This window comes from Vicia villosa, linkage group LG1, assembly GCF_029867415.1.
Source record: "Vicia villosa cultivar HV-30 ecotype Madison, WI linkage group LG1, Vvil1.0, whole genome shotgun sequence".
NCBI lineage: Eukaryota > Viridiplantae > Streptophyta > Magnoliopsida > Fabales > Fabaceae > Vicia > Vicia villosa.
Genome location: NC_081180.1, coordinates 196,771,810 through 196,782,592, shown reverse-complemented (window position 1 = coordinate 196,782,592; position 10,783 = coordinate 196,771,810).

Here is a 10,783-nt window from a genome sequence, read left to right as displayed (position 1 = left end):
AGTTCAGGGGGTAGGTTATACAAAGGGAAGGTGTAAAGCACCCTTTGTATCCATGGTTATCCATGGGCTCTTAATTGCTTAACTCACTTTGTTTTCAAAATGTTTGAAGTGTCGTGTGTGAATAAGAAAAGTTTGAATAAGGACTTTAGCTTGTAAAATAAGCGTAGCCTTGTTTTTTAAAGTATTTGAAAAGAGTGGGGAAAAGCTTTTTGAATTTGAAATGAGTAAGCAATCAGGAGCACCTACCCTAAGTTAGAAAAATTGTTCTTTTTGCTTTTCAGGGCTATCCATACCATAGGAGGGTAGGAAGTCCTTTCATTGGATGTAAAGGGTCATCGAGAAAGTATCGTTCGCCATAAAACCGTCCCTACCATATAGAGGGTAAGTAGTCTTTAGGCAAGGATATAATAGTCATTTAGGCAACATGTGAGGATACCTTAGCAATGGGACAATCATCTTTTTTCCTAGGCAGCATCGAGGGACAAAATCTTATGATGATTTCAATGAATTAAGGCAGCACTTGCTTTAGGTATCCTCGTAATCGAGGGACTTGACTATTTTAGAATCGCAATTAAAAGGCAACAGGCAACATAAGAAGGGTTACCCTAAAGGTGTGTGTGTGGCACAATCATGTGATCCAATTCGAATATTTATCTTATAATTAGTGATTCTATGTTCAATTCATGGTTGCACTCCCTAGAATTACTAACCATAGTAGTTAATATCATACAGAAATTTAAAGTGCGGAAATTAAATCCTACGCTATTACAAGGCTTCTGGGAGGAGGATTACATAGCCAAAAAACCGAGGAATGCGGAAAATAAACCTACAACTATTACATGGCTTTGGGACAGTTACATAAAAATATGCGGAAAATACAAATCCTAATTACTATCAAAACCTCGAAACAATTACATAATAATAATCAAATAATGAAATCGGAAAGTCGAGAAGTAGGGGGGATGAGAAGAGAATTTAAAAACAAAAATAAAATCAAAGTTTTAAAACTTATTATTATTTAACCTAACCTAATTAATTATTAAATTAAAAAAAAATAAATTCAAACAATTTAACCTAAATTCAAACAATTATTAAATTCAAACAATTTATTTAATTAAATTAAATATTTACAAAAATAAAAATCAATTATTAATTATTATCTAAATCTAAAAATCAAATCTTAATTTTATTTAACCTAAAAATCTAATTTGTTAAATTACTAAACTAAGTAATAAAAAATAAAAAAATTAATTAAAATAAATTTTATAATTTTATAAAAAAGGTTAGAATTAAGTAAAAATAATTTTAATCTTAATTTTAGTTAAAAAGAAAATAAAAAAGAAAATTATTAAACCAAATTAAAAAGAAAATAAAAAAGAATTAAAAAACTTAGCGTATGATTCAGTGTGGTGAGGCTCTGAAGGTCTTTGGTGGAGCAGCGCGTTTACATGCGTTGGATGAGCATCAGGAACGATCGGATGGCTGGATATGACGAGTGCATGATGAGCGTATTGGAAAGAGGAGCACCGGATCGGCCATGTACCCCAAAAGGAAGCGCGCGCACTTGGTTTGAAATCCTCCAATCACGTGATGCCACCGTTTCGTCTTCTTCATTCCTTTTTTGCAGGGATTACCTGCGGATTTTGGCATGGATTTTGCTGCAATTTTTCTAGCGAAAAATCCTTCAGATTTCCTGCAAATTAAAAAACACAAGAATGCGCAGAATAAAAACCTGAGAGGCACCTTACCCCCTGTAATACGGTGAACTGACTTTATTGAAATGTCGCGGTAAGCAAGAGTCGCCGTCGACTTTTATTTTATCCAATAAGAAAGGCTAAAAGAACAGATAAAGACCTTTTAAAAGATTTTGAGTTCGGGGGGTAAGTTATACAAAGGGAAGGTGTAAAGCACCCTTTGTATCCATGGTTATCCATGGGCTCTTAATTGCTTAGCTCATTTGTTTTCAAAATGTTTGAATTGTTTGAAAAGTAGTGTGTGAATAGAAATTTGAATAAAGAACTTTAGCTTGTAAATAAGCGTAGTCTTTTTAAAAAGATTCTTTAAAAAGAAATGGGAAAAGATTTTGAATTTTGAATTTGAATTTGAAAAAGAGCAAGAAATTAAAAAGCAATTACCCTTAAGTTTAAAAAATCGTTCTTTTAGCTTTTCAGTTTGAAAAGGCTATTCATACCATAAGAGGGTAGGAAGTCTTTTAATTGGATGTGCGGGTCATTGAGAGTAGGGGTGGCAAAACGGGCCGCCCATCCCGCCCGCCGCCCGCCCCGCCTTATGCCCGGCAAAAAATGAGCGGGGCGGGCATGCCCGCCAAGTAAAATGGGCATCAAAATCATGCCCGCCCCGCCAAGATGGCGGGTTGGCGGGCGGCGGGCTTATCCGCCTATTTTTATTTACATTTTTTTAATAGATTAATATGCTTTTTTTACCTTTTAATTAAACTTTTCACTTATTTTTTAAAACAATTTTTTATAAAAGTAATTTTTTAACAAATTTACTCTAAAAAATATTACATATATTTATAAATAAATGTGTAAAATAAACCATCAAGAATTGCAATTAATAGAATTAACTAAAAAAAGAGTGAGTTTTGGAGGAGGAGCGGGTTTTGGCGAGCGGCGGGCTTTGGCGGGACGAGTATGGCGGGCGGCGGGTTTTGGCGGGGCGGGCTTTGGCGAGCGGCGAGCCTAAAATCCCAACCCAACCCGTCAATTTTTGGCGGGTACGCGAGCGGCTCGGCGAGCCCCGGCCCGTTTTGCCACCCCTAATTGAGAGTATCGTTCGCCGTAAGACTGTCCCTATCATAAAGATGGCAGGTAGTCTAAGGGAATGATAGAATAGTCATTAATTTTTTAGGCATCTTGCGAGGATACCTTAGCAATGGGGACAATCATCCTTTATAAGGAAACCTCGAGGGAGTTTCAATAACTTTAAAGGCAACATTTGCTTTAGGTATCCTCGGAATCGAGGGACTTGACTATTTAAATTTCACAAAGCAACAAGGCAACGAGGCAACAAGGCAACAAGAGAGGGTTACCCTAAAGGTGTGTGAGTGCACAATCAAGTGGTTGATTCAGATATTTTATCTTATAATTAGTGATGCTAATTCAGTTCAAGGCTTGCACTCCCTAATATTACTAACCACGCAGTTTAAAATTGCGGAAATTAAAGGCAGAAAAATATAAAGTTCCTACGCTATTACAATAAACACCTGTGGGCAGAAAAATAAAGGCGGAAAAGAAAGGCAGAAAATAAACCTAATTACTATTACAATAAACACCTGCAAGGAAATAGAGGCAAAATATAGAAGGAATATAATAAGCCATTACAAGGCTTTGGGGAAGTTACACGACAGAGGAAGAAATGAGCGCGAAAATGAAAACCTGATTCAGTATGGTGGAGGTCTATGGTGGAGCAGCGCGTTCTGGTCCTTTAGATATGGAATTAGCGAGATCCAGTGGAGGAGATTGAGGATGAATTTGCAAATATCCACGAGAATAGATAAACAGCTCGAATGTACCTCGCAATAAACAAGAAAATGGTAGGAACACAAAATAATTCATGAGAAAAATGGTAAAAATTAATTGAAAATTAACAAGAGAAATTATGTCAAAAGGAAAATAAACAATATTGTGGCATATGTTTTTTTTATTTTTAATATTCAAAATAACACTAATTAATTATTTTTTTTTGTATTTTTTAATGAAGAATAAAACTAATTCTACATATATCTTTTGGTATTTTTGAATTATAACAATTAATAACCAACTAAAATAAAATAAAAAACAATGATTAGGGGTTGTGTTCAAATGAGTTGTTAAGCCCAGGAAAGTACTACAAAAACCGGTTGGGCCTTACACAAAACCGGCCCAGCACCAGTTGAAACACACAACAAAACCTAAAGTGAAACCGCCCCCTTTCTAAGTTACTCGGTCAACTCTTCCTTGCTTCACTTTTATCACGATACCAATCTCCCTCAATCCTATTGTTCTGCTTCAGAAACAACAAACCTTATCTCTAATCATCACTCTCGACTCACCTCTCCTTATTCTATTATTTCCGCAAATGAAAAACAACCATCGCCACAGAATAAACACCAGCAATCTCATGAACTAAAAGGATTTCTAACCAATCAAGCTTCCATCATAACATTCAAGGAAGAGAGAAATCACCTGCGAAGGGGATAGTTTTTCCGGGAAAGTTGCGATGTTGGATTTGTGATGGTTTGGATTGGAGCCGCCGTGTATGATTCGAAGTGATAGGGAGTCGGTGTTGAATCTGTGATGCATCGAGGTGCGTCGCCGGATTAGTGAGGTTGTCGACGAGATGTGTTCAGTTGAACGCTGATGCCTCACGAATCCGCTGAAGTGTGAAGCGAGTTTTAGTTGCTGTGATGTTGACGCTGTGATGATGTTGTTGAATTTGGTTCTGCGTCGTGACTGGTGTTGGAATGATTGTGCAGGTGAATGGCGCATAAGGAGATTGTCGACGTGGAAGTGGTGTTTCCGTATCGTTTGCGAAACTGTGTCGGCGTTGCAGTTGATTCGAATCTGAATTCCGTTTTGACGCCCGCCTTATCTCAGCCTCCCTTTTATCATCCGTGCATGCCGTCTTCGAAGAGGCCGAAGTCATGATGATGATGATGTTCGAATTAACAAGATGCGTGACGCGTCGAAGCTTGGATGAGAATAGCGACCTGCAACACATTTGATATAACAGCACAAACACAAAAGAAAGTTACCAGATTAATGGCGGTCAAATTTCTTTTTCTCTTTTCTGGCTTTTTGTTATGGTATTGTCGTTGTGATAGAAGGAGAATTCTGTATTGATGATTCGGTGCCGGTTTGAATGCGTAAAGCTTTTGCCATGATTTCTTTCATCTTGATTTCGTCTTTGCGTTGGTGATTGCGAATCGACGTGAGCAGTTGCGTTGAAGGAGGCTTGATGACTTATTGAAGTTGACAATGAACCGTCGTCGTTGCGCGTTGAAGCCGATGCTGTTGTTGTTCTGATTGATGTTGTGGTGTTGTTTTTATGATATGGCCTGAGTTTGTAAAGGAGAGGACTTGGATTAGAGGTTAGGAAGGTTAGGATAGTATGAATTTTTTTGTCAGTAACCTGATTTATGGACGATAGCATTCAAAACATGAGGATGACGGGTAGATGTATACTGAAACCGAAGAAATAAGGATTTGTGTTTCTACGTCCCAGTCCTCTTCCCTGGGTTAGGATTGTTGTGTTATTGGACTTAAAAATTAACAAATATATATTTTGAAAAACTAAAAAAAAAAACTATTTTAAAAATCCTATACTAAAATACTAATTAAATACCTAAAAATCTATTTTTTGTTCTTTTAATATTTTACAATTTTTATAATAAAAAATGAAAAATATCCTAATTAAATAAAAAAAAGATTTAGCAACAAAATCATGAATCAAATAAAAGGAAAGTTAGAAGTGAAAAAAATGGAAAAAGACTGTCAGTAGTGGGTTTTGAATCCGTGATCTCATATCTGCCAACCTTACCTCCTTACCAATTGCGCCATGTCATGTAATCGAAATAAAATGACACTTATAATTATACGAGGGCAAATTTTGGGGTATGACAGCCCCCTACATCAAGGGTTCTGAAACCATTGGTGTGATCGTTTTGGCCATTAGAGGCCTGTAGGTAGGAGAACAAAGAACAAAGTCTTTCTTGCCCTAGCCATGGTGGATGTCCATTGTTGCGTGCAAGCTTCGTTTTAACGGTTCTATCACCTCCCAAATCATACCAAGAACTCATTCATACCATTAGTTCGCATTGAAACACAATAAAATAAGAATTATGGAATTCAAGAATTAAAAAGAAACATGATGAACATGGTATGCGTATTCATGAGTTATGGGAGTCAAAAAAATCACGCGCACTTACTCAGTATTACTTTAAGAAGGTGATTGGATGGTTAGGAAGTCTTGAGAATGCTTGGAACAAGAGATGCAATTTTTCCCCTATTCTTGAATTTTTGGAACTTTGAAACCCTAGCTCTCTTCTCCCATTTTTCGTGTCCTCTCTTGCTGAATGAGTTCCCTATATATAAGTGAAAATATTAGGGTAATTATTTTGGAAAGAAACCATTTGATTGATGATTTGAAAATATTGAAAAAATTTGATTTTATTTCTTCTAAAATTGACCAAATCTTGATCTTATTATTCCATCCTTGATGAGCACGAAATTCAATCAAAGATATGGTCAATTATGTAACTGAATTTGATTAAAAAATAGAGTGATGCTATATGTCACGAAGACATCGACCAACGAATATCACGATTGATTCTAATTTCTTTAATTAATATTAAAAAACATATAATAAAAAACCACAAGCATGTAGTACCATCTAAAGACTCCCATATTATTCTACACCTTAAACAAACAAAAAATAAGAAGTCTTCATTCGAATTTTTAAGCACATAGTAAAGAAACAACATGCCAAGTACACTTTTTGAAACACAATTATAGGACACCTATTAATATTCTCCTATCTAATAGCTTGAAAAATAGATGTAATCATATAAGAGTGATATTTTATTTGAGCAGGATGAATGAGAGGTGAGACTAATTTTATTGGCAGACTATTGCAATGAAATTAATGAAAATGAAGCGAAGTGGTGATAGATCTAAAAGGCAATTCACAAAGCATTTTCCATTCGCGAATTCTCGTGACTATTATTTTCGTGATGTTTAGCATTTTCCTAAAAAATATAACCAAATAAAATCTTTTCATATTTCATTGATTATTTGATTTAAATCATATTTTTAATGAATAAAAATTCAATAAAAATCAAATAATTGTCAAAAACTCGTGGACTTGGACTTGGAGCTTCTATATGACTTGGGAAACAAGATTGGATCACAAAAGTTTGGGCCCCTTTGCAAGAAAATCCATTTTGAGTCACTTTTGTTTCACATTTTCCTTCAAAAGTGTTCAACTTTGACAAGGCATATCTCCCTCAATTTTTAAAATATGGAGGATTTCTAGGACTCTTTGGAAAGCTCAAGATGTCCTATACAAGCCACTTTGTAAGCTTTTTTTCCATTTGAGGAATTTATCTTGATGATATGGGCTTTGACAAAAAGCTGCTTTTGGTTGACTTTCAAAAAGGACCTATAATCTTTTGATCCATATCTCTCAAATGAAGCATTTTTAGACTTGGCATGTGAGAGACAAAGTTGTAGAGAATTCAATTTCCTTCAAATTGAGTTAGGATGGAAAATTTTTTATGTTCCATGTGAAAGTTATGGCTGTCAAAGTTCAGTTGACTTTAGGTCAAAAAACCCTAATTTAGAAACTTTAGGTTTTGTTGATTTCTGAACTTTCCTTGATGAATCATGATCAATCCTTGATCAAATGATGAATGATACTTCAAAATAAGGATGTTGACAAAAAATCAGGAATTTTGACTGTATTTTGACCACAGTTGACTTTTAGGTCAAACTAGTCGACTGTTGATTTTCTGAGCAATTGACTGGGCAATCCTTGGAATTGAAGCCTGAATTTTGTCATGGAGATAGTTTGAAACATGATAAGTAATCTGAAATCGATTGGGGACCTTGATTTATTAATTTCCTTCAGAGAAATCAAAACCCTAGTTTAGGAGGTCATTGTTTAGGAGAGTATGTCCTTAAGTCTTGAACCTTTGTCTGAGATTGAAAAGTGAAATGAGATGGGCAAATTTTGAGGTATGACAGCTGCCCCTGTTCAATCTTCTTAAACCTGAAGATGTAGAGTGGTTTGTATGCCAATCGGTATCTGAAGGTGGAAGAGGATTGAACACTAGAGTACCCAGAAATTTGTACCATCGGGGATGGGCTTAGAGATGCCATCCGGATGCTTGGGATATGAAGTGGGCTTTAAGATGCCACCTGTCTTGATATGTTTTGAAAGTCAGAATGAGTGGTACGTTAGACTATATCTGAACTTGAAGTATTGAGAAGTAGTTGTTGAATGTTTATCGTGTCATCACCGTTCGTGGTAAATGAGATCTTGGAAGGTCGATCGTGTCAGCACTGTTCGTAGTAACTAAATTAGATCTTGGAAAGATGATCGTGTCTACACCGTTCGTGATGATAGAATTAGATCCTTGTAGGTTGATCGTGTTAGCACCGTTCGTAGTAACTGAATTAGATCTTGGAAAGATGATTGTGTCTATACCATTCGTGATGATAGAATTAGATCCTTGTAGGTTGATCGTGTCAGCACCGTTCGTAGTAACTGAATTAGATCTTGGAAAGATGATCGTGTCTACACCGTTCGTGATGATAGAATTAGATCCTTGTAGGTTGATCGTGTCAGCACCGTTCGTAGTAACTGAATTAGATCTTGGAAAGATGATCGTGTCTACACCGTTCGTGATGATAGAATTAGATCCTTGAGAGTTGGTCGTGTCAGCACAGTTTGTAGTAACTGAATTAGACTTTGGAAAGTTGATCGTATCTACGCCGTTCGTGATGATAGAATTAGATCTTTGAGAGTTTGACGATATTGTTTATCTGCTTGTACCTGTGTCGTGAAAAACTAAGGTTAATCTTTATGCAATATCATGATGCATGTTTTATATGATGAGTTTCTCAAAATAAATGAGAATCCTATATGCAGTGTATGAGTTTATCATGAGGCAGTATATGCAATGTATGGATATGTTTGTATGATGTATGAATGTGGTTTATGTCATATGAAGTATCTTGATCGGGGCCCTGATGCTTCATCTTGTTTTGAAGATAACTGGGGATTTATGATTTCTGTTTGGGGATGAAAGTAATTCGAATGATTGATCTTGATGTACCCTGGCTGGTGATAAGGGAGATGAGTAACCCTGTTTGGAGAAAAGAGAAGTATCGGCAAACCGGCAATGTTGAAGATGTAAAACTTCGTTGGGGAACTGATTCTCTGTTGGGCAGAGAATTTCTAATGATTACTCTGTGGGGATCCTTCCAGACTATTGACTTTGAGGGAGAACCTCTGGATTACTTAGACATTGTCTAACTGCCTTTCCTTTTTTTTTTACAAACATACAGATATTTTGCAAAGGAAAAGATAAATGTTAGTCATGTTCATATGCATATGTTCATTCAAGATTATCATGGGACGTTTGCGTATTCAAGAAAGAGAGAAAAACTCAGGAGAACAGAAAAGAAAATAACTTGTATTAAGGAAGAGCCATGAATAGGCAAAATGATATTTGTGTGTTTTTGAAAAGATCCAAAGTAAAACAAAAGAAAAATAGCTATGTGGGAACGATCCTATTGAGTTTCAATTCTTCTATTTCCATTATGTTTTTGAGCTTCTCATCCCTTGCTTGTTGGAGATAGGTGATTGATTCAGTCCGTGCCCTTTGAACTTGATATTGCTAATAAAACTGAATGATGAGTGATCTGAACGAGACATAGTCGTACGCTTTAGCCCTTAACTTTTTCCTAGGCAGCCTTTTCAGGTTTTCAGCCTACCAGGATACCCTTTTTTGCCCAAGTCGCCCTTTCGGGTTTTCAACTTGTCGGGTGTACATTCTTTATATATATATATATATCCCTAACTTTTTCCCGAACCTTTTTGGTTCTCCGGGATGCCCTTACTTTTGCCTAGGTACGTCGACCTAGCGGGTCTTATTTATGCGTAGTATTTTTTTTACTATGTCTGCATTCACAGGGTGTGGAAAGTCTTCGCCATCCATAGTGGTAAGTATTATAGCTCCTCCAGAGAATATCTTCTTGATTACAAATGGTCCCTCATATGTGGGAGTCCACTTGCCCCTAGGATCACGTTGTGGTAGGATGATTCGTTTTATTACCAAATCACCAGTTTGGTATGCTTGTTGCTTGACTCTTTTGTTGAATGCCTTGATCATACGCTTCTGATACAACTGCCCATGACAAACATCCGCAAGCCTCTTCTCATCAATTAGGTTTATCAGGTCTAGTCGAGTCTGGATCCATTCATCTTCATCTAACTCTGCATCCTTCATGATCCTCAAAGACGGAATCTGAACTTCAATCGGTAATATTGCTTCCATGCCATAGACTAGTGAAAATGGGGTTTCCCCGGTTGAAGTACGTGCTGAGGTGCGGTAACCGTGAAGAGAAAATGGTAACATCTCATGCCAATCCTTGTAAGTAACTGTCATCTTCTGTACAATCTTCTTTATGTTCTTGTTGGCGGCCTCCACTGCGCCATTCATCTTTGGTCTATAAGGAGAAGAATTATGGTGCTTGATTTTGAACTACGTGTAGAGTTCGATAATCATCTTGGTATTTAGGTTGGTACCATTGTCTGTGATAATCCTTTCGGGGATGCCATACCGGCAAATAAGGTTATACTTAATGAATCAGGCCACCACATTCTTAGTAACGGAAGCAAATGAAGCAGCTTCTATCCATTTGGTGAAGTAATCAATGGCCACGAGGATGAAGCGGTGTCTGTTGGAAGCAGTAGGTTTGATTTCCCCGATCATATCAATGCCCCACATTGCAAAAGGCCAAGGTGCAGTCAGAACATTCAGTGGAACTGGAGGTACATGTACTTTGTCAGCATAGATCTGGCACTTGTGACAAGTTCTGGAATGTTGATGGCAGTCAGTTTCTATAGTGGACTAGTAGTAACCCGCTCTTAGGATCTTTTTAGCCATAGTGTGTCCACTATAATTAGTTTCAAAGATACCGTCATGCATGTCTTCCATAATCTCTTCTGCTTCCTTCTTGTTCATACATTGAAGCAGCGTTGAATCATGATTGCG